This window comes from Natator depressus, chromosome 2, assembly GCF_965152275.1.
Source record: "Natator depressus isolate rNatDep1 chromosome 2, rNatDep2.hap1, whole genome shotgun sequence".
Classification (NCBI taxonomy): Eukaryota; Metazoa; Chordata; order Testudines; family Cheloniidae; genus Natator; species Natator depressus.
This window is the reverse complement of record NC_134235.1, coordinates 194,922,721-194,946,623: the sequence shown is the minus strand read 5'-3', so window position 1 is coordinate 194,946,623 and position 23,903 is coordinate 194,922,721. Positions and strand designations below refer to the sequence as shown.

Sequence of the window (23,903 nt, the reverse complement as noted above, 5' to 3'; positions counted from 1 at the left end):
ATTCCCAGCCCCCATCCCAGAGCCTTCACCCCTAGCCAAAGCCCTCATCCCCCCCCCCGCCCCAGCCCTGAGCCCTCTCCCACACTTCAAACCCCTCGACCCCACCCCCACCACATGAATTTTGTTATGTGCACCAATATGAAGGTGATGTGTCACACATCACCGCCGTATTGGTGCACATAGACATACAAAATTAGAGGGAACGCTGCCTGTAGCAGATACATTTGCCTGATAGCGCTCGGGTTTTTCCCTTTGATTTTGCAACTAAAAGTCTAGACCAGGAAAGATTGACTCGAGGTCTTAAAAAGTGGGCCCAGGCCAACTTTTGGCAATCCCTTTGTTTAAGAGAAAATCTAAGTAATTGAATTAAAAACTGTATAAGATTAATGTTGCCAAATTCCGGTTTTAAATTTCCTCTGGTCCTGTATTTTTAAGGGAGCAGCATTTTGGAGCCCAAAATATGGGTCATGATTCCCCAGTGTCTTGAATCTTTTTATAGTCATTTACACAGGTGTGCAGTAAGTGTAAAGCACTGCCATTCTGATTTGGTAGTGTTTTCACTTGTGTACCCAAGGTGCAAGGCAGTGGAGAACCAGACCATGATGCACTTTAACAGCTGCTCTCAAGAGTCATCATTCTGATATTTGGCATATGATTTCTGTCTCTGGAGTTGTTGGCCTCATTGAAAAACTAGATGATCTTGAATTGGTTTTGACATTTTTAGAAGCAACAGTAGATGTACGCTGCTGTGATAGAGGTACTACCTATGGCAATTGGGCTGCTAATATTTATTACTATTTCTGCCATAGGTATCTGAACAAAACATTTTACCAATGAAACTAATTCCCTTATCTGTAAAAAGGAAAAGAAGGTTTAAAATAATAGTCTCTAGACTTCTAGAGTGAATCATACACTGGTTGAAAGGGAGATCAAATATTAAAAATTAATCCTGAAGCCAAAAAGTGGTTTTTCATGATCGATAAGTCAATGAAAAGGTTGTGTGTGTTTGGGGGTGGGGAGTCCTTGTAGTATGGACATAAAAAGAACTTTGTCAGACTTTTAGGAGGCATAGGAAATGCTTCAGCAAAGTAATATCCATCACACCAAAAAGAAACTGTCAGGTTAACAATACAAATTGGCTATTTCAGTGGACGTGTTAAGATGCTAATGTGGGGGGTATATGCTTGTGAGAGAGAAATATTCAGGTGGATGCTCTTAAAGTTTTAAAATGTTACTTGGTATTCTGACCAAGTATAGAATCTGGCTGCTCTGAGAAATGGCCTATAAACTGTAGAGAAATCGCAGTATCTTTTAATTAAAGCAGTGCTTAACTGTTGCAGATGGCCTTGAAAGATTGCTAAAATGCATGCAGTTATAATAACATACAGTTTAAAAGCAAATATGTCAATATTGTAGTATATCATGAAGGCCTATTTCATCAGAAGTTTCTGATCTATCAGACTAACAGTTTAATATTATACTTGCCCATTAATTATTTCTTGTGGGTCCTAGTAATCTTTTTAAGGCAAATACGTTAGGTAAAGAATCAAAGCATTTACGGTGTTGTCGGTTTTGACTTCAGTTTGTAAATGTGTTCTTCAGTGTTTTTTGTAGGATAATTTTAATTTTGAGAACATATTTGTATTTTAGATTGCTTTGTTGACAGCAGCAATGATATTCATGTCATTTTAATTTGGGATAGTAAAACCAAGACTCAGAATTATTTTAATCAGTAAATAAACAAACAAACAGACATAGTTGGTTTAGGTTGTAAATAATCAAATAAAAATGTCCTTGAGTAAATAAAAACCTGATCCTGGCCCCAACACTCCATTGCATTAAATGTTTTGCACTCTTGCTCCTGGTGCTAATCAGACTTAAACACAAAGGACTTGTCTTCACTACTGCCGACATAGCGCAGCGTAGACACTGCTTTAAGTTGATATAGGTTATGTCGCTCGGGGGTGGGGGTTTCACACCCCTGAGCGATGTAACTTACACCGACTTAAGCAGTAGTGTAGACAAGCCCTGAAGATCCAGGCATTTGATGTACTTGGGTAAGAGGATCCTCAGGTAATACAGAACTGTCTTAATGGCTACTGGAACTTCCCATGAGGGTTATTGATAGCGAGATAGCTTGTGCCCGGTGATTGGCCGAGTATTCACCAACTCCAGGGCTCAGACCTCCCTTTAGGCACACTGAACACTGTTCAGGTGTGTGCCAGGAATAGGCCTCTTGCAACTTTTTATTTTGTATAGCAGCTTTCATACCAATTGTATCCACGCATACTTGAGAGAAAACGAAACAGAGAACTAATGATCAGTGAGTGAGTTATAGGCCAGGGAGACAAGATAGGTCTTCTGTTGGGATTTGAAATGAAATTCAGTCACTGAGGTGGAGAGATACAGTAAAGCCGTTCAGGATGGCGGGAGCCTCTGGGGAGAAGGTAGTAAAGTAGTACCAGTGGCAAGATTGTACGAAGGGACGTGGGTGGATGGTAGGGAGTAAGAGAGATGAGGTCTGTAAGGAAGACATAAGACAATTATGGATTGGTTCCTGAAATGAATGGTGGCAATGAGGGTGTGGGGTATAAAATAGACTTTTCTTCCCTTCCTGCCCCATCGTGTTAGTTTTACTTTGTTGTTGGCCATAGCAAGAAGCAGAAGGAATAAGGTATTCTCCTATATGGGATAGAAATGGGGGTTGTAGGAGAGGCCAAAAACAGAAAGGGAGGGAGACCAAGAAACAAACCCAGACGGAGAGGGACACGCTCAGATCGAGACCAGGGCAGAGAAAAGCAAGCAAACAAGACTGGGATGGAAAAAAAGGAGTGGCTCAGAATTTAGTAGATACCATCTAACCTAGGCCAGTACCAAAGATGGGAAGCTGCAGGCTTATGTGTTGGAAGCCCTGGAAGAGGTTACTAGAGCTTTCCCACCAAACGAACGAAGTATCTGATCTCCTGTTTCCCTGCTCTTTGTCCTCCTGATTTCAATCCTTTCACCATATTCCTCCTTTGTCTGCTTTTTCACTTAGCTTTGTGCCTTCAGCCATGCAGCCCACCCACCTCCCTGCACTGTGCCTGGGTGTAACAATCTCCTTACCCTCATGTGCCAAGCATCCCTATGCTCTTCCTCCCTAAACTCCACCTTTTAAAGCAATCCCTGCTCACTTCTCATCACTCACCCTCTTATCCTCACTTTCCTGAAGAGTTAATCTGTGATTTGTGCATATGTGCCTTGCCTTATTTAGACTGTAAAGTCTTCAGAGCAGGGACTTGCCTTTTTATCTGTTTGTAAAGGGCTTTGTAAATTTATAGCCTGATATAAATGTTCTGTAATAACAAATGGGATTAGTCCTTGGACGAGTAGGTCTCACATTTTTAAAGGCTTGCTTACTCTTGTGGCAGTTTTTTATGTGATCAAAGTAAATAAGTGAGTTGCCTTTATTCAGTAACTATTGTAGAATATTGAATATGTGACTTGGTTATTTTCCAGTTTTATGCACATCAAGGTTATCGCAGCTGCTACGCTGTAGTAGTATCAGAAAGTAACAGGCTGATGTGTGTTGATATATATATTACTTTTATTCTGGGTAGTACCCAGGGAAATAAATAAAGGTATCCAATAGCTAATCTTTTTTTTTGGGCTATCTTTGTGCTCCTACTTTACCCTCTGCCTCGCTAACTGGAAGAAGTGAAACTATTTGTTAAGAAAATGTTAGTTAAAATGCATAACTATGATATGTGTTAAGGCATTACAATTTAACATACTTAGTATTCAGTGTGTATATATAATTTTGAATGAGACTATGACTGCTCTGTTATTATACTCGAGTTTTGTAATGTGTGAGGTATTCCTTGCTTGTAGACATTTTTCTACAAAGATAAAAAATATTCTAGCTCCTACTTAGTGTGGGTTGTGATACATAGGCATTTTTACATAACTTTTCTTAATAGGTTCCAAACTGTAACTATATGTAAGGGGACTGTAGCCCCCTTACTAACATTCAGTGGGGGTGTTTTGGTTGGCTGGCTCCCAGTACTAAAAGGGGAAGGATCTATGGGAAACCAGGACCCTGAGACTGATAGTCCCCAGGAACAATGGGGAGAGGCCAATGCTCCAGGTCAGCCTGAATGACAGCATGGGCAGACTAATCAGAGAGTCAGGAGGCCAGGGAGGTCCTGTCCTCAGTGTGAGCTGGAATTGCCTGGGTCAGACAGAGTGGGGCTGAGCTAAGGAGAAAGCAGGGGCCCAAGCTAAGCTGGGGAGCAGAGCTGTGCCAGATCCAGAGGGACCAGAAAAGCAGCCCAGAGAGAGCAGACCCTGTCCTGGGAGCAGAGCTGCAACCCCAAAGCCAGAGGCACAGCCCAGAGGGAGGAGAGCTGCAGCAACTAGAGCCAGAGGGGCCAGAAAAGCAGCCCAGGAAGTAGGTCAGTGCTGGGAGCAGAGTCACAGAAGCAGCCTGCAGAGCAGACCTGTCCTGGGAGCAGAGCTGCAGCAACCAGAGCCAGAGGGGCCAAAGAAGCAGCCCAGGGAGCTGGAGGCAGGGCAGCAGCAGTGCTGAGACAGAGTGGTGCAGCTGGGGCTGGAGCAGTCTGGAGCTGGGTGCGGTGAGCAGCTGGCGAGACCGAGGGGGACCCTGGGCAGCGGGCCCAGCACAGGGAGACGCCTCAGCCAAGAGGCTCTGCAGGCCAGGCTTGGATCGTAACCCCAACAGGGCAGGGGCGACACTGGGAAGAAGGGTCCTACCACTTAGAGCCTGAGAGCGTGTGGCCACCACCAGAGCAAGAGTCCAACCCACAGCATCCCTGCGGCAGAGCCAGGGCCTGAGAAGAAGGCCTGGGACTTACAAGGAACAGACTGTGAACTGCCCTGACGTTCCAGAGACACTGTTTGTGATGTTCCCTGCCACAGAGCGGGGTGATGTGTTTCCTTTAACCTTTCCCATTTTTCCTTATTCTTTGTAAAATTAATTATTGATCAGATAACTTGCATTTGCTTTAACTTGTATGTAATGGTCAGTGGGTCAGAGAAATGCCCAGTGCAGAGAGAGTACCCCGGAGTGGGGACACCCTAGCCCCTGTCCTAGGTGACCACAGCAGGGTTGGGGGTCGAGCCCCCCAGGAATCCTGGGCCCAGCCTTGTTGGGGTTACGAGGACTCTGCCAGACAGGAGAGTGGAAGGGGAGTCCTCAAGGGCAGGGAGGCCACTGAGTAAAGGAAGTGGGAGCGAGGACTCAGATCCTTTCACTAGCGCACTTCACTGGGGTAGTGCAGAAGCCAGGAAAGTTCCCCACAATAGCGGGACTATTCCCCCGCTTACATATACATCATTGTGTATGTGCCCACACTGAAATCTTTGTTAATTCAGAGTGGAGGCTGCTAAAGTGTATTTCCCATCACTGCAATCGCTAAATACCAAGGAAATAGCCAGTTAAGCTACCCGAGCTGAGTTCTGGCAGGAGACCTTTGAGGAGAGTCGGGGAGGGGAGTTTGATGGAACAGCATAAGGGGTTGGGACTCTATACCCAGAGAGAGGAGGATTGTGGGATTCTGGGAGGGGTCGCATTAGGTAGGCAGTGCTTTGACCAGGGAGACATTGGAGGTTTGGGGTTCTAGTTGTGAAATAGGAATGGAGTCTGAAGACAGAGAATCAGAGATGCGGGGTGTTAGGAGATGTTGGGGGCTAACTCAGGGGTCAGGGCTCTGGCAGGGGAGGAGATCAGGGGTGCAGGCTGTAAAAAGGGTAAGTGAGGCATGCACTACACCCCCCATCAGGCCAGGCCAGGACTGACTGGACAATTGAAAAGGGCAGCATAGGGATGGGTTTGAATAGAGCTAAGGGAAGAGCTGGCTGCCTGGATCTGAGGAGGAGGATGGGGCCACTAGCTCACAAATGAGCCAGTGAAGAATATTATGCACAGACGGGTCTTCACTGACTCAGGTCTGGAAGTGGGGGCTTGTTGGGGAGCTTAGAGAGAGGAGCTTGAGTTGAAGATTGGACAGCTACTACCCATCAGGGAAGGCTCTGTAGTATTTACAGGGAGGGGCCAAGTGTGAGGGCTTGGGAGGAGAAGGCATGGAAAAGATAGTGCTTGGCTGATTTTTCCAGCCCAGTGGCAAGCCTGCTGTGGGTCACTGGAAAGGAATCCATTCCCTGTACAGCACCTGCCAGGTTCCTGGCTCCTCACACACGTTTCCTGGACCATGGCTCCTTACACGTTAGCGAGGCCATGGATGTAGTAGGCTCTGCAAAACGAGCGAAGTGCTCCTGTTCTGGCTCGCAGCACTGGGTCGCCTCTCTGCCAAACTGTAGCAAGTTAATGGACTGGAGAAGTGAAGAAGCACAGTAGTCTGTTCCAGGGCCGGATTAACCTTTTGTGAGCCCGGTGACAGACACATTTGTGGGCCCCCATGGAGGCAATGGAGCATGGCGTGGGGAAGTCAGTCCCCAGAGCGAGGGGCCAGCCAGAGGCAATGGGGCATGGCCTGGCAGGGGAAGCTCCATCCAATGCGAGGGCACTATTTGCAAACCAGCAGTTGCCGGACACATAGTGGCCTGCCCGGCCCTGTGCTGCCAGCATGCCCCTTCCCCTCGGGGGCAGGCCAATGCCAAGCCGCACAGCCTCCCCACCCAACACCCCCTGACTCCCTCTGGCCAGAGTCCCCCGGGACCCACTATGCCCAGGGCCCTTCCAAGCCCACCCACAAATGCACAGCACCCTGCACACCACCCCTGCCCACAGCCCCACCACAACTGCCCAGCACCCCCCACAGAACCCCCACTCCCTAGTGCCTCAACACACACACATCCTCCCCGCCCCTTCACAGCCCAGCACCCCCACATACTCCCCACAGACCCCTCCCCCACCCCCTGCCTCCCGGCCTGTTGGGAGGCGACTGTGTCTGCCGGACTGAGCTGGCAGTGCAACCAGGGCCGGAAATCGCTCCGGCCCCTTGGGAGTGGTGCGATCAGCCAGGCCAGGGCCTGCCTGGCCGGGCTCCCTCAAGACGCACTTGTCTGGAGGGGCCCAGCCAAGCCCCTCACACTGTTTCTCTCCCCACACCTGGCCGAGACTGGCCAGACTTCCGCACCAGTCCCAAGCGGCTCAGCTCCAGGGAGACAGGTGGGGCCCCGCAGGTGGTGGGAAGCAGAGACTGTGAGGTGCACTGGGGTCCAGCCAGGGGGCTGAGAGGAGCAGGGGGTGGGGCCATGGAGTGGAGAGGAGCCCTCGGCCAGCTGGTGGGCAGGCTGAGAGGAGCAAGTGGTGGGCGGGGGGAGCCAGCGGGGTCTTGGGGCGCATTGCCAGGGGAGCAGGCCGTGGCCCTTTCTGAGCATAGGCCCGGCTCCATGGAGCCACTGTAAATCCGGCACTGGTCTGTTCCGGTCGCCTTCTCCAGCAGCACCACGCTGCTCCTGAGGGCCCCCCTCCCAGCTACTCTTGCAGTCCACACTGAGTCTTCTCCACTGGCCTACACGTGTCACCATTGCCAAGCCCCTTCAGCGCAGGGAAGTCTGTAGCAGAGATGGTCTCCCATCCATCCCAGCCACAAAAGCAAACGGATGAACAACACTTATAACTCACTTTACCAATTTGTTTTCAGATTAGGTAATGATGAGCATCTTTGCTAATGAAGTTGTGCATGACTTTTGAAGTGTCCAACTATTCAGATCATTAAGTCATAAGGGTTCAAAAAAACCAGAAGACTCCCTGGGAATATTTTTTAAAAGGAGTGTTTTTAAAGTGTTTAGTAGTATTTTAAACTCGGGTGGTTTTGAAATTGTAATTTCTTAGACATATTTAAGTCTGTCCTCATTGGTAGGGTAAACGTGGGTAATAAGACAGGCATGGTTTATCTTTCTAAAGCTCTTTTTAATCACAGGTGCTATGTGGAAAATGTATCTCAGATCTAACTTTGAGGCTCCTAGAGTATTTCTGTAATGTCCAGTAGATGCAGTGTGTGTCTGTATATACTTATGTGGTGAATACAAGTGGACAGTACCTAGATCTGGTGCCAGCAGCATGTTTAAGAATTAAAAAAAAATATATTTTTATTAATCTCTCACATGCACTAAAATGTTTGAGAGAGTCAGCAATATAGTTTTAGCACCTGATTTTATTTTTAGAGACATAGTCCATTTTTCAGGTGTTAAAGTAACACATCAAGGGAGTTGTGAAATTTGACTAGATTATGCCTTTAGATTATCCTTTAGTGGTGCCCGAGGATTGAAAATGCGTAAGGTTTCAGCCCTTGTTGAGGATAATGCATGAACTGTATCCTAGAAACAAAAGGCTTCATTTCAACATGTTGATGTTAAGACAGTTTCGAGGAAGTACTTGCTATAAAATATTTGTGCATTCTGATATATGAAATATTCATCGCACTCATCTATTTATTTATTTATTTATTTATTTATTTATTTATTTATTTATTAGCTGCCAGGCTTATTGCTAGAGTAACTGAGTACCTTACCAAATTATAGAAATCTAGTGGTTCTCTCCTGCATGCATAAGGGTGTGAGAATTTTTTTTAAATCAGTGACTGTGAGATTACTGTGCTGAAGAGTTGTACCTTGCATTTTGCCCTTTTAAACTGTGCTGATTTGGTTTATGGATTTATTCCCTAGCAGGGGATAATATCATTCCCTATGTAATCTTAATGCCTCCTGATGAGGACCAAATATCTGCTCACTTGTAAATGGGAAGAAAAGCCCTCACTCTTGACCTTTCTCTGGGGCCAGTGACCACAGAAAGCCATTGATCTGTGAAAGGAAAACTCTTTTAAATTCTTGCATCAATAGTGACAAGTCCTTGAAGGACTTAATACATCTGTACACATCTGAGAATCCTAGAAAGGTTGTGAATGACTATTGTTTTACGTGGCCAAGCCTGTCCATTTATCGACAAACTTGGATAAAATAAGAACTGTTTCAAATTTTGCATCTTTCTTGTTGTTCCTATGCATATTTTATCTTTGTAAGAGCCAGGCCTTTTGCATTGTCTCATTTGATTGCATATATTTGTGCCTGTTAGATTTCAGACTTTCAGTATTACATGTCTGCAGTGAGGGGGTTTGTTGAAAAGGACCATTGTTAGCTGTAGTGGAGAAGGAGTTCCAGGAGAGTGGGTCAGCCACAGGATGGCTCTGTCCTCACCGCCACACATTTCTTGCCAGTGTGCGTAGCACTTGTTGCGCCATTTTTAATAAATGTATGCCGTTGATTTTAGTTGAAGCAGTTTGTGTGAATGCAGCTTAGATTCTGCTTTCCAGTGCTATTTTGAAAGGTAACTGAACTCCTGTTGCCCCTGTGCTAGTGTTGCCTTTCCTGGTTAGATTAATAAAGCTTTGGAGGTATCAATGCTTTCAGGGTGTAGTGTAAATAGATTAAAGGAATAGACTAAAAATATCAGAAAGAAAATTGCTGTTCAGTAAAAGAAATATCTGTGGCTACAGTTTAGAATGAAGTAGTAAATAGTTGTTGAGTGTGTACAGAATGTGAAGCTATTAATGTTCCTTTATTTAATTTCAGTGATGGGAGGAGGGAAGTTGGAGGCATGGAGAGTAAAGAAGGAAGAGAATTCTGTACAACTTAGGTATTTGCCAGATTTCAATTTTGAAATACATGCAAGAGATTTGAGGTTAGAATTCTTTTCGTTGTCTCATTGTATTCTTCAGCTAGACTGTTAAGAACAATTGACAAATTAAACCCAATAAATGCTACCTATCCAGCATTGCAAAAGAAGTGTCAGTGAATATGATCTGCTCTTCATTAGTGACGCATCAAATTATGCATTCTAAGGCTTTTTGAATGCAGTACATTGATTCATAGATACTAAAGTCAGAAGGGATCATTATGATCATCTAGTCTGACCTCCTGCACAACGCAGGCCACAGAATCTCACCCACCCACTCCTGCAAAAAAACCTCTCACCTATGTCTGAGCTATTGAAGTCCTCAAATCGTGGTTTAAAGACTTCAAGGAGCAGAGAATTCTCCAGCAAGTGACCCGTGCCCCATGCTACAGAGGAAGGCGAAAAACCTTCAGGGCCTCTTCCGATCTGCCCTGGAGGAAAATTCCTTCCCGACCCCAAATATGGCAATCAGCTAAACTCTGAGCATATGGGCAAGATTTACCAGCCAGATACCCAGGAAAGAATTTTCTATAGTAACTCAGATCCCACCCCATCTAACATCCCATCACAGGCCACTGGGCCTATTTACCATGAATAGTTAAAGATCAATTAATTGCCAAAATCATGTTATCCCATCATACATCTCCTCCATAAACTTATTGAGTTTAATTGTAAAGCCAGATAGGTCTTTTGCCCCCACTGCTTCCCTTGGAAGGCTATTCCAAAACTTCACTCCTCTGATGGTTAGAAACCTTTGTCTAATTTCAAGTCTAAACTTCCCAATGACCAGTTTATATCCATTTGTTCTTGTGTCCACATTGGTAGTGAGCTTAAATAATTCCTCTCCCTCCCTAGTATTTATCCCTCTGATATATTTATAGAGAGCAATCATATCTCCTCTCAACCTTATTTTAGTTAGGCTAAACAAGCCAAGCTCCTTGAGTCTCCTTTCATAAGACAAGTTTTCCATTCCTCGGATCATCCTAGTAGCCCTTCTCTGTACCTGTCCCAGTTTGAATTCATCCTTCTTAAACATGGGAGAACAGAACTGCACACAGTATTCCAGATGAGGTCTCACCAGTGCCTTGTATAACAGTACTAAAACCTCCTTATATCTACTGGAAATACCTCTCCTGATGCATCCCAAGACCGCATTAGCTTTTTTCATGGCCATATCACACTGGCGGCTCATAGTCATCCTATGATCAACCAATACTCCAAGGTCCTTCTCCTCCTCCGTTACTTCTAATTGATGCGTCCCCAGCTTATAACTAAAATTCTTGTTATTAATCCCTAAATGCATGACCTTATACTTCTCTCTGTTAAATTTCATCCTATTACTATTACTCCAGTTTACAAGATCATCCAAATCTTCTTGTATGATATCCCAGTCCTTCTCTAAATTGGCAATACCTCCCAGCTTTGTATCATCCACAGACTTTATTAACACACTCCCACTTTTTGTGACGAGGTCAGTAATAAAAAGATTGGTCCCAAAACTGATCCCTGGGGAACTCCACTGGTAACTTCCCTCCAGCCTGACAGTTCACCTTTCAGTAGGACCCACTGTAGTCTCCCTGTTAACCAATTCCTTATCCACCTTTCAGTTTTCATATTGATCCCCATCTTTTCCAATTTAACTAATAATTCCCCATGTGGCATGGTATGAAACGCCTTACTGAAATCTAGGTAAATTAGATCCACTGCGTTTCCTTTGTCTAAAAAATCTGTTACTTTCTCAAGGAAGGAGATCAGGTTGGTTTGGCACTATCTACCTTTTGTAAAACCATGTTGTATTTTTTTCCCATTTACCATTGACCTCAATGTCTTTAACTACTTTCTCCTTCAGAATTTTTTCCAAGACCTTGCATACTACAGATATCAACCTAACAGGCCTGTAGTTACCCGGATCACTTTTTTTCTCTTTCTTAAAAATAGGAACTATGTTAGCAATTCTCCAATCATACGGTACAACCCCATAGTTTACAGATTCATTAAAAATTCTTGCTGATGGGCTTGCAATTTTATGTGCCAATTCCTTTAATATTCTTGGATGAAGATTATCTGGGCCCCTCCCTCCCCCCGATTTAGTCCCATTAAGATGTTTGAGTTTCACTTCTGCCTCAGATATGGTAATATCTACCTCCATATCCTCATTCCCATTTGTCATGCTACCATTATCCCTAAGATCCTCATTAGCCTTATTAAAGACTGAGGCAAAGTATTTGTTTAGATTTTGGGCCATGCCTAGATTATCCTTGACCTCCACTCCATCCTCAGTGTTTAGTGGTCCCACTTCTTCTTTCTTTGTTTTCTTCTTATTTATATGGCTATAGAACCTTTTACTATTGGTTTTAATTCCCTTTGCAAGGTCCAACTCTACTTGACTTTTAGCCTGTCTCACTTTATCCCTACATGTTCTGACCTCAATAAGGTAGCTTTCCTTGCTAATCCCTCCCATCTTCCACTCCCTGTATGCTTTCTGCTTTTTCTTAATCACCTCTCTGAGATGCTTGCTCATCCAGCTTGGTCTACAACCCCTGCCTATGAATTTTTCCCCTTTCTTGGAATGCAGGCTTCTGATAGCTTCTGCAGCTTTGACTTAAAGTAATCCCAGGCCTCCTCTGCCTTTACATCCATAAGTTCTTCAGTCCAATCCACTTCCCTAACTAATTGGAGGCTCTTAAGATGCTAAATATTTTTCAGAACAGAGGATTTTCTTCCATAGTCTTTTTCTCTCTATTCCTTTCCCAAATACACACAATGACTATCATTGAAAAGGATTCCTATAAATGCTTTTTTCCTTTTCTTTGCCATTGCACTTGGCTTGCTGAAACTGACAGACTTTTTTTTTTTTTTTTTTTTTTTGTATTTTAAACATTGCGTCATCCAAGGGAAACGCACTGTGGGAAAGTCTCTTTAGTACAGACAAAACAGACTCGCAGGATAACTCTGGCTTGCTGCAGTGAATCCCTGTAGTATACACGCCGAGGCCAAACACATAATCACTGTGAGCAAAAGCTGTAAGACATGATCAATGTTTTATACTCTGTCATAATTTGGTGGTGCAATTAGCAAGCAAGATAAAATTATTATAGATCTGCCAATATGGAAGGCTGCATGAGTGCATGTGTATTCTGAATAAATGTGTAGGTAAAGGGACTGAAATAAGCTAACACTCGCCTGCTTATCAGTCTTGGATTGTCTTTGTACCCTTTCTTACTGTATAGTTCTTGAGGCAGCAGCTGTTCATTTTATCTAACAATGAGCTAGGACAATATGCAGCTATTCATTTGTGCATTTATACATGCATAGACCTAAAGTGACATCTGTGCCAGGTAAAATCATATATCTTTAAACAAATTTTGATTATAACTATCGCTTTTTTAGGACAACTGATCCAAATGTCATCCAGCTTGATGATGTATCTTTTTTTTTTTTTCTTCTACCGCCCTGAGATCTCTTGTTCTCTCTGTTTCCCCACTCTTCCCGTCAGCATGAGTTGCTGCTCTTATGGCTATGGCGACACATCATTAACTGCAGAGTAGTGGCTTTCGTTAGGGTTCTGCCAGACTTATCTCTTTTCTCTTTAAAAATGAATGAAGTCTTAATTGTGTCAGAACAGTTAGAAAACATTCTTTATTTGTGTTATAAATTATTTCATTATCTAAAGAGTACCCATAATAGACAGAGGTCAACATGACAATTACAGTGAGCAGAAGCTCCACAGGGAGATTTTGCTGTTTGTTCTTACTAAAAGGCAACTTCTTCATTTCAGTCTAAAGTTTAGTTTAAACAAATATCAATGATGCTGATACAAAGACCAAGGTTGTTATAAGTTTCCCCCAGTCCAAAAAGCCCCACTATTTGGGTTTTTTTTTCCTGCTGCAGAAAAAATAGACCTCTTCCCAATCCCTTTTCAAAACACTGTGATTCATTTGTTAGCATACTTTGCCTAACATAAAAAGGGCCATGTTGTTAAAAATGAAAAGTGTGCAGTTCTCGAATTTAGACACCAAATGCAATAAAATGGCGTCTTCTGCCTACTAAGTAATTAGGCCCACTACTCTCTCTTTTATTTACTTATAGTATGGTTACAAACTCATTGTGTTTTTCAGTACACAGTCTGTTTCAGAGTTTCAACCAAACTAATCCAAACGTGTTCAAAGCACACTTGATTGTTTCTGTACAAGAGTGCAGGTTTATAAAAAGGGACAGAACTCTCCTGTCATCTTTGATTTTGTTTCCACAATTTACTATCATTTTGACGTGACAAACTGCAACACAACCCTCTGCAAATACAGATTTGGAGTTGAAATCTGGACCTTCAATTTTAAATGTTAGAAGACAAAGAGAGAACTTGGGATTATGGTCTATCAGCCACGTTTCAGCCTCCAATCTTTGAGTCCAGCTATGACCTTTTGTATTTGTGATCAGTCATGTTGACTAATAAACTCCAAGGCCAGAGGGACCATTCTGATCATCTAGGCTGACCTATGTAACATAGACCACAGAATTTCCCCAAAATAGTGCCTAGAACATATTTTTGAGAAAAAAGCCAATCTTGATTTAAAAGTTGTTAGTGACACAGAATCCACCACAATCCTGGATAAATTGTTCTGGCCCTCCCTGCCTGCCCTGCTCCCCAAGCAGAGTTGGTGGCACAGCTCTGAGCTTTACCCCTGACATGCTCTTGCCTCTCACCTGAAGGAGCTCGGTGCCAGCGAGCAACGCCCCCTGCCACAAGTTGCTCCCTGAGGTGCTCGCTCACCACTGCCCTGGCACTCCTGGCTCTGCTGCTGCTTCTCAGCCCACAGGCGACGTGTGGGGCGGTCACATTTTCCCCCCATCATCATCATCATCATGAGTTACACGTCATCTCTGGTTCAGCTGATTATCCATCTTGGTGCCCAAGTCTTTGCTTCCCAGGATAGAGTCCACCATCCTGTAAGTATGGCCTACGTTCTCTCTTCCTAGATGTATACATTTAGTTTTAACTGTATTAAAAAACGTATTGTTTGCTTGCGCCTAATTTACCAAGCAATCCAGATCCCTTTATATTGGTGACCTGTCTTCTTAATTATTTACCACTCCCCCCAATTCTTATGTCATCTGCAAAATTTATCAGTGATGTTGCCTGGGTAGTAGGTTCTGAAGCTTCTCTGAATTACTCTTCCATTTTGTCCTTGTGTGGTTCTTGTTCTTAGATGAGTAGATCAAGCTGGATTTCCACTGAGACTGCAACACTGGTGTCATCAGCCTATAATCCGTCAAGTCCCTCTGAAACCTCCTTGTAGAGTTCTTCGATGTGTAAAATGCTTCCTGTGTTTTGGTCAAACTCATCCTCCTGCTTGGTGCAAATTTCAACGTAATTATACTAGTTAGATGCAAATAGAAAGGTACAATCTTCTTGTGAGTTCTGTCAAATGTCATTGTAAAGCAAAGATATCAATCCTCCCTTTTCAGTCAACCAACCATGAGGCAGATGATGGCTTCTAAGAATTAAGTTTTCACAACACGATTTAGAGCTGTTGGGTGACACTACTTTCTCACTGAGGCGTAAATAGTGAGCTGAACACGTGCACATCAGCAGGTCTAGATAGCTGCACCTGAGCAGTTCTCTCATCTTTTTTCATGGCACTTTGTCTCAGCCAATGGCACCTTCAGCAACTTGGATGCTGTATTCAGTGAGTTTCTTTTCAGCTGCAGAATCACTAGCATTAAGTAGGGAAACATTTTTCCTTCTATGGATGCTTCTAACCATTGCCAGGTAATTTCTCATGTTCAACCAACTATCCTGTCAGAACGTCGTGATTGAGTCTTTTAGTTCTCCCTTTGTTTTTCCCTCTTTCTTTACTTCTAGATTCTAGTAGTAGACTGGAAAGTTTAAATCTGTCTGGAGAAATATATCCAGGCTGCAATGCTTCAGTCGTTTATTTAAACTGTTCATTTAGTGCTACATTGAAGCAGCGTTGTTAGAATAAAAGCAAGTTCTGACTTTAAAAATAGAATTCAAAACTTTGCATTGGTATAATCACCAGTTGATTTTTGGCACTGAAAAGAAATGGTGATTCTGTAATTATGCTTAAATGCTGCTGGAAGCTCTGAAACAGGGGCTTAACTTATTGAGAAATGACCAAGGGCATGGTAAACCCTCTCCTATGAAGAGAGTGAAAAGACTGCGATTGTTTACCTTCAAGAGAAGACAGATAATCAGGGACATGATAAATGAGTGTGTGTGTGTGTGTGTGTGTATATATATATAATAAAATGATATATGAAATAATGAATGGTACAGAGAAGGCAGATTGGGAATTTAAGAACAAGGGGATATCCAGTGAAATTAAAAGGTGGCAAATGCAAAAAACAATTAAAGGAAATATTTTTCACACAGTTGGTGAAACTTGCTGTCACAGGAAGTCACTGAGGTCAAGCATTTAGTAAGGTTGAGGACTGAACGTTTATATGGATATCACAGATAACGTTGGATAGTATAATCCTGATTTTAAAAAAAAATTGTGGCAGGGGTATTTAACCTCCTGCTTCAAGTGCTTCCTTCTTAATTTTGACCAAGGAGGGCTGATGTGTACATAAACTGGCAATTTCTTTTTTCTCTGCCTGCTTTCTACCTCTTCAGGCTTGTGCATCCCTAAGTGTTTTTCCTTGGTCCTTCCCGTCTTACTGATGTCTACTGTTCTTCCCAGAAGAGGTTCATTACGCACCATTTCTGAACAAGTTGCACGAAAAGCCCTATAGAACTGGCATATGAAGTGATGAATAGAACCCTAAAACTTGTGAAGAATTAATAACTGCATAAAGAAAGGGCCATAATGGTGGTTAAACTTAAGTACACTGTGTGTGTGAAATCACTACCGTTCTGAAAAGGACATGATGAGGATAGCAGGAACATTACAGTAGGTAACTACCATTTCTTGGCATTTTATTAGATGGCACTTTAAATTATGGATTTAATTGCACAGAGTGGAAAAATAGAAGGGGTGAAGTAGTAGCTGTGTTAAAAGGGTAGGCTATTGTAGCTGACATTTATGTCGATGGATCTTAGTGTTTTTAAATAGTACAACTCCTACATATTAGAGAAGAGAATGTATTTTTGCTGCTTTATATGCTAAATTTTTCATCTCAGTTATCACGAGAAGAGTGGTTGAGAAAAATGTAATATGAACAACAATTATAAATCTTTGGGTATTAGCCAAGGTATTTGTTGTCTTCAGATTCTCTTATTGTGAATTTATGAAAGGCACTTAGACTAAACGATGTAGTTTAAAAGGAAGACCCTTAAACTGCTTTCTTTAGAGAATTCTAGTCCTCTTCACTGCACAGTGTGAACTTTCATATAGGGTCTTGTGTTGTTAATCTGAAACTGTAGTTTTTAGATAAAGATTAAAACCAAACTTTTTATTTATAAAATAAATAGTTTGCAGAACTAGTTGGTGGCAAAAGCCTGAAAATAAACTTTTGAAGTTGCATAAAGAGAAAAAAATTCTGTCCTTTTTTAAAAAATGAGGATTCGAAAACATCTGGTTTCTAGTAGCAGGTGTGAGGGTGGGTTATGCCTTAATTACGCCCTGTGATTAAGAGGAGCCACAGTGAGAATTGGACAATCCAGTTTCTGAATTAATTGTGCCTTTTAGGTACCCAAAGAGGATTTTTATATATCTTGTAATACACATAATGGGTGAAATCTTGACCCCATTGAAGTCAATGGGGAGTTTTTCCATTAACTTCAGTGAGGTCAGGATTTCACACAGAGTCCTTCCAAACTGACACCTGCTGAAAGGACTCCATGGATAGCTTTATTAGCAAATGTGCTAGTGGAACAGGCATTCAGCAGAGTGCAGATTGAAGTGAACTCCCTCTTTTAGGAATATGGTTCAAACCAATTCTTCATCACCTTTGCAGTCTTAGGCTGTAGTGTAGACATAGCCTATGTTGGCATTATTTGGGGTGTGAAAAAACCAACCTCCGAGTGACACAAATTACACCAACCATAAGCATTCATGTGGACAGCGCTATGTCGGTGGGAAAGCTTTTGCCACTCATGGAGGTGGTTTTATTTTGCCAACGGGAGAGCTCCCTCCCATCAGCATAGAGCGTCTTCACCAGACGTACTGCGGTGATGCAGCTGTGCGATGTACGTATGGACATGGCCTTAGTGTATACCCAGGATTGGAGAAACTTCCATTTTGGGCCAACAAGTGTGATGCATTTTTTGGGGTGTGAGTGAGGATGGTGAATAATATGATATATACTCGTGGGGGAATTCTGCACCAAAAAATTAAAAATTTTGAGCCAAAAAAAAATAAAATTCTGCACACAATAGTTTAAAATTCTGCAAATTTTATTTGTCAAAAATAACACTACATAATCATGCCAGTTTCAATTATTTTGGTAATTTATTTCAAAATACCTGTCAGCAAGTATGTAACAATACAGACACACACAAAAATCCCCCCAGGAGTAGAGTTAAAAAAACTCCTGTTTCTCTTTCCTCTTTCCCCCCCTGCTGGAGCCCAGCTGCGGATCCGCACCAGCCAATACACGTGAATCCCCAGCGACCAGCTGTGGGGCCTCTCCTTGCCCAGACACCCATTCCCCTCTCTCCCCAGAGACAAGCCCAGCCCCAGGGTCCCCCTAGCCTAGACACCTGCACCCCTTCTCCCCCAGACCTCAGCTGCAGGCTCCCCACAGCCCGAACGCCCACCCCCTACCCCTCAGAGCCCAGGGATCCAGAGGGAGAAACAGCCTGATGCTCAATCCCAAGCTTGCATGGAGTTCCCTGTGCACCGCCACCTTCCTTCCTTCAGGGCATGCTGGGAACTAACCCTAACCCTGTAGCTCCCTTGGTCCCTCCCCCTGGCAGTGTCTTCCAGGTGCAATCTGGGCTCTGCTGGGTCCAGTGGCCCCTAGTAGAGGCCAGCAGCACTGCAGCCCATTGGGGGGGAGAGGAAATTCTGCATGCACAACATTAATTTCTGCAGAATTCCCCCAAGGGTAAATATAATGCCTATATATAAATCAGTGGTGCAGCCTCATCTGATTACTGTGTATAGTATTGGCTACGCCATCTTGAAAAGATATTGCAGAACAAGAGGGGATTCAGAAAAGGGCAATGAGAGTGATCAAGGACTTGGAAAAACTCTCCATATGAAAAGAGATTGAAAAGTCTGGAATTGTTTACCTTGGAAAGGAGATGAATAAGAGTCATAATAAAAGTATATTAAAATAATGATTGGTACAGAGAAGGTAGATCAGGAGCGTCTATTTTCCCTGTCTCATAACACAAGAAGGGATATTTCATGAAAATAAAAAGTGGGAAATTCAAAATTGATAAAAGGAAATACATTTTTACACAGTGTTAGATTACACTGTGGAATTGATTGCCACTGGAAGTTGTTGAGTCCAAGAAATTAGAAAGTTTAAAAAATGATTGAACATTTATATGGATACCAAGATCATACAGCATTATACTTAACGGTAAATTTTGGAAAATGTAAAATTTTGGAAGAGGTATTGAACCTCACGCCACAGGGTTTAAACTAGTCTCAAACTTTTGGAGATTAGGATGAGACCAAATGTAGAGGGCAGCTTACTCCACATCTGTTTTACTGGTAGTTCTTATACCTTCTTCAGAAGCATCTGGTTCTGGCCACTGTCAGAAGCATCACACTGAACTAGATGACTTTGCATCTGATACAGGATGTCAGTTCCTATGTTTTTATGTACCTCCTTTTGGTCCTGGAGTGAAGAAACAAAGTGCAGTACCAAAGCATGGATTTGAACTATATAACCAAAGTCTAGGGCTGTCGTAGGAATATTACATTACTGGGCTGACCACATTCTTATTTATCATATTTAATGTTTACAAAGGAAAAATGTGTTAAAGGTTCAGGCTATTTTCCAAAATCAGTTAGAGGTATTTATATACATTACGAACCATCCATATGACAAAACCACCTAATAGAGATCTGCCCAATAGGATTCTCCTTCATACTTTTGTTAAATTAACAACATCTGCTTCAGAGTATCCAGTTTTACAGCTGAACACTGAAATCTGCACACATGTTCTTTCAGTTACTCCAGTATTTAACCTTTAATGTGACTTTGCTTGATCATAATTCAGGCTTGTGTCTTAGCTGACTGATGTACTGAAAGAAGCAGTATATAAATATGTAAATTACACTTTGCAATTCTGAAAGATTAAATGTTTGTTTTGGTATTACTTTGGTTTAATACCATCTTTATTGGTATCAACACTTGGCTGATTAACATCTAGTTACGCAATTTCTCATTATACAAGTATGTCATAGCGCTTCAGATTTTCATGACTAACACAAGCTCTGCAGGATAGTATACTCCTCAACTGAGTTTGCTTTAGCTATAAAAGAGTTTTATCTTATCATGGTTTTACTGGGTCATTTGATAAAAATTCAGATTTATTTTCTTTTGGGGGGAGGGGGGTTTGTTAGATTGAGAGGCTGTTTAATTACAGGAATGTCAGTTGACTTTGAAATCCAGTATTGTCTTTGTAAATTACTAAGAAAAAACTACTTGAGTGTACTCTATCTTCCTTGGTCTTTGTTTGAGCCTGCCAAATATGAGATAACGATGTATGAATCTTAGATTTGTGAAGTAGGACTCTTACTTGACCACCATCATTTAATTTTTAAAAGTTTTTATGAGATTGATTAGACCTTAAAATTAATAATCTAAGGTTGAAATGTATATGTATTACTGTCTGAACATCTTTGTTTCATTAAAAAGAACATTTAAAATATGCTTGTTTGACCTCTTAGTGAATAGGTGGAAGAAAATTAACAAACTTTTTCCATATTAAACCATAGTTATTTTGAAGGGGATGATTTAAATATCTTCCTAATACTGATCTCCCCCCTCCCTTTACACACAGAGGAAAAATGAAAAAAAAAGATAGAGCCATTTTTACTTGTGTGCTGTTGTATGATGTAATTTTCCATGTACAAAGATTAAAGATGCCAGGTTTCCCAGAAGTTTCATCATTAATTTGGGATTTCCTTCCTTTCATGTGTTTGTCAGGCTCTGGCCAGATACGAAAGGGAGGAATATAAAAATAAAAGTGGCAGGTGTAGTACCTGAAACTAATTTTCTACTATTACTTTATTTTATAAATAAAAAGAGTTATTATACGTCCAGAGTCTGACATTATATATAATGCATGTGTGTGTGCTTGTATTTTATTTAATGGGACACTATAATGCAAAGTCTAGTTAGTTCTTCCTCAAAAAAAGAGGAGTTAGAAAATTAGTTTCAGGTACTACATCTGCCACTTGGCCAATTTTTGAAGTTTTACTGTTGCATTTTCTTATTTTTTAAAACGTTTTTTTTCTCTCACCACTATCTCTGTGAAAGACACTTACAGACATGGGGAAACTGACACAGAGCTCTCAGATGTACAAAATAAAGAAATACATATTGTAATCTGCAGTATTACTTGTAACAACAGGTTAATTTTTTTTTTTAATTAAGTTGGTATCCCTTTTTAAAAAAAAACTGTGTGTGTGTGTTTGTGTATTTATGTATGTGCTTTCCATCTCAGGCTGATTGGTGCAAATTAAATTTTGTGTTTAGTCCAAACAGTGTGACTGCAGTACAGATATCCATGAATTCTGCTAAATGTCATGAAAAATAGCTTTGTGTAATTTTATAGTTAGTTTAAGAAGCTTATGAAGAAAATATTTCCCTGTATGATTTGATAAGTGAGCCAGACTCTGAGAGATCCTTCCTGAAGTGCTATTAAACTTCAAAGTTTTTATCTAGTTATTGTGCGTACTTGTGATTAGAATGTGGATTGTTTTTAAGCTAAAACTGCAGGTTGACATTAAGGGGGTCAAACTGGAGGAGTGGAGCTCCTGGGTTTTGTAGAAGAGGTGGTAAGAGGAATTCCTAAGTTCCGGCAGTTCTTCTTTATGTGCCTGGCGCTAGGCTATATCAGGCAAAACTTGCTGCTCTCCTTTGTTGTCTCCTTACCAGCATATTTAATTTTATCAACAAATATTCTCTGTTTATGTGCAGGTTGGTGACTTTTTTTTAAAAAGGGGGGGAATTAAGAGGGCATGAGTTTATACACGTGCTGATTTTGGTGTCAGTATATATGGTATGTTTCATCATATCCTTTTCCATGTCTTAAATGTGCTGCAGCTTCTGTTACCTTCTGCTGAGTCGTCATTATCACAATAACACTTATGTAGACAAGCCCCCTGATAATTGAAGAACTAAAAATATCAGCACAAAAGACAACTGAGAGGGAAAGCGTGTTTCCATCAATGTTTAAAACTGTTTGTTTTTTGTTAACGCTTATTTAACTTCAATGAGTGACTAACGTTCTGGGAAAAGTACATTATTTGTTGGAAGATTCACTGCACCAGCCTGGTCAGTTACGGAGTGAAAGCTGACCATATACATCCTCTGAAACGTCCAGTGTGTCCTGCAAAACCAGAGAAGACCAGACTTGACATTGCTGATATTTCTAAGATAAACTCCCTCAAGCCATTTTTCATATTTCATAAAATAGCAATAAAAGGGCACAAACCCAATAATTTATTTCAGATACTTTGAAAGTCGTCTTTTAAGTAAACTCTCTTATTCTTAAAGTCAGATTGTTGACTCCTGCATAGTATCGGCTGACACTGTCATTATAATAAACCTTGATTAACTACAATGACTCTTGCGGGCAACAATAGGAACTATTATTTATTAACTAGAACAACCTACAATGCTATATAAAAATTTAGTAACTACGCTGTAATTGTTTTGTGTTTTACTTTAACAGACTGTTTAAGAATAAATTAGTATCAGAAACCCCGTCCCAGACCTGTCAATTGAACAAATTTCTAGGCTGTCCATTCTACAATTGTAAAATGCATTTTATTATGACTTGTGTGGCATGCAACTGTGTTAATACTCCACAGTCCCCTGTAATCAATAAAAATATGCTGTGGTCGTGTAGTATAGGTTGATCTTAAATGTTTTTTTCTAATCAACTAGATTTAGCCAATTGTGTGTCAGCATGTTGTGAGTTACCCAGAATTTGCCCCCAGCCACCTTAAAAAACATTTCCTTTCAGTGACGACAATGTATGCATCAGTTAATATGAATGCGATGATTTCGATTTGCTGAGTGCATGAGAGGAAGTTATGTTTAAATGAAGGGGAACTGATATACCTGAAGTGGGAGGAAGGATGGTCTGGTGGCCTAGGACAGTGTTTCCCAAACAGAGAGAGTCTGGATGAGTCGTCATCACTTTTCAGACACCTCAAGCCCGCTACTGCAGTGTCTTTCACTGTCCTCCACACATCACTACCCACGTGTGCCTTGGAAGCACGGCTGTCCCTGTACCCTGCTCTTTCGCTTCCACTGGGCGGGGGCAGCAGCGTGGGGAGCGGGATCTGGGCAGCACCAACCCGGAGGAACCAGTAGCCTGTGGGAGACAGGACTGCTGGGAAAACAAGAGCAAGGGGGCTGGGGAGGAGGCAGCAAGCGGATGCCCCCTCCCCATCACACACACTTAAACTGATGCTCTAAAGTCCTGTATAAAAGCACTGCTAACTAGCAGTAGTTTTTATACGGTTGGTCTTCAAAAAACGATAAAATGCAGTTGATGGGTTGCCTTAGAAAAAGTCTGGAAAGCACTGGCCTAGTTTGTGGGAGATGCAGGTTCAATTCCCTGCTCTGCCATAGGCTTCCTGCGTGACATTGGATAACTCACTTAGCCTTTCTGTGCCTCAGTACCCCATCTGTAAAATGTGGATAATGCTTTTCTACCTCAGAGGGCGCTTGTCAGGATAAATTCATTAAAAGATAGTGAAGTGCTTTGAGACCTACTGAGGAAAAGCACTAGTTAAGAAATGGTGGGGGGGATTGTTACGGACTGGATTATTTTTTCCTAAGTCTCTCACAATGTAAAAACAAAGCTTTGAAGATCAGTGTTGTGTCGTGTAATTCTGCAATATTAGTTCATTTTATGGAGAGCCACTTTGTTGTATTAGTATCGTTATTACAGACTGATCGATAATGATGGTTAGAAAAGTCAGTAGGGGAATACATGGTCATGGAAAGAGTAGTACTTGACTCCTTTTTCTTTCACGTTCCTCTGTTAGAGTATTGCATATCCACTCGTAACTGTCTGGAAAAACTATAACACCAATGTCCTAAGGAACATCAAGCACAGTAGTGTGATCTGTCCTAAAATATGGATATTTTAGAGTGTCTT

The 23,903-nt window shown here is 41.9% G+C and overlaps 1 protein-coding gene across 4 annotated transcripts in view; it reads left to right on the top strand.

Annotated features, from left to right (window-relative positions):
- Positions 1 to 23,903, top strand: part of UBE2E1 (ubiquitin conjugating enzyme E2 E1) — a 61,212-nt gene that overhangs the window by 16,671 nt on the left and 20,638 nt on the right. The window lies entirely within an intron of this gene.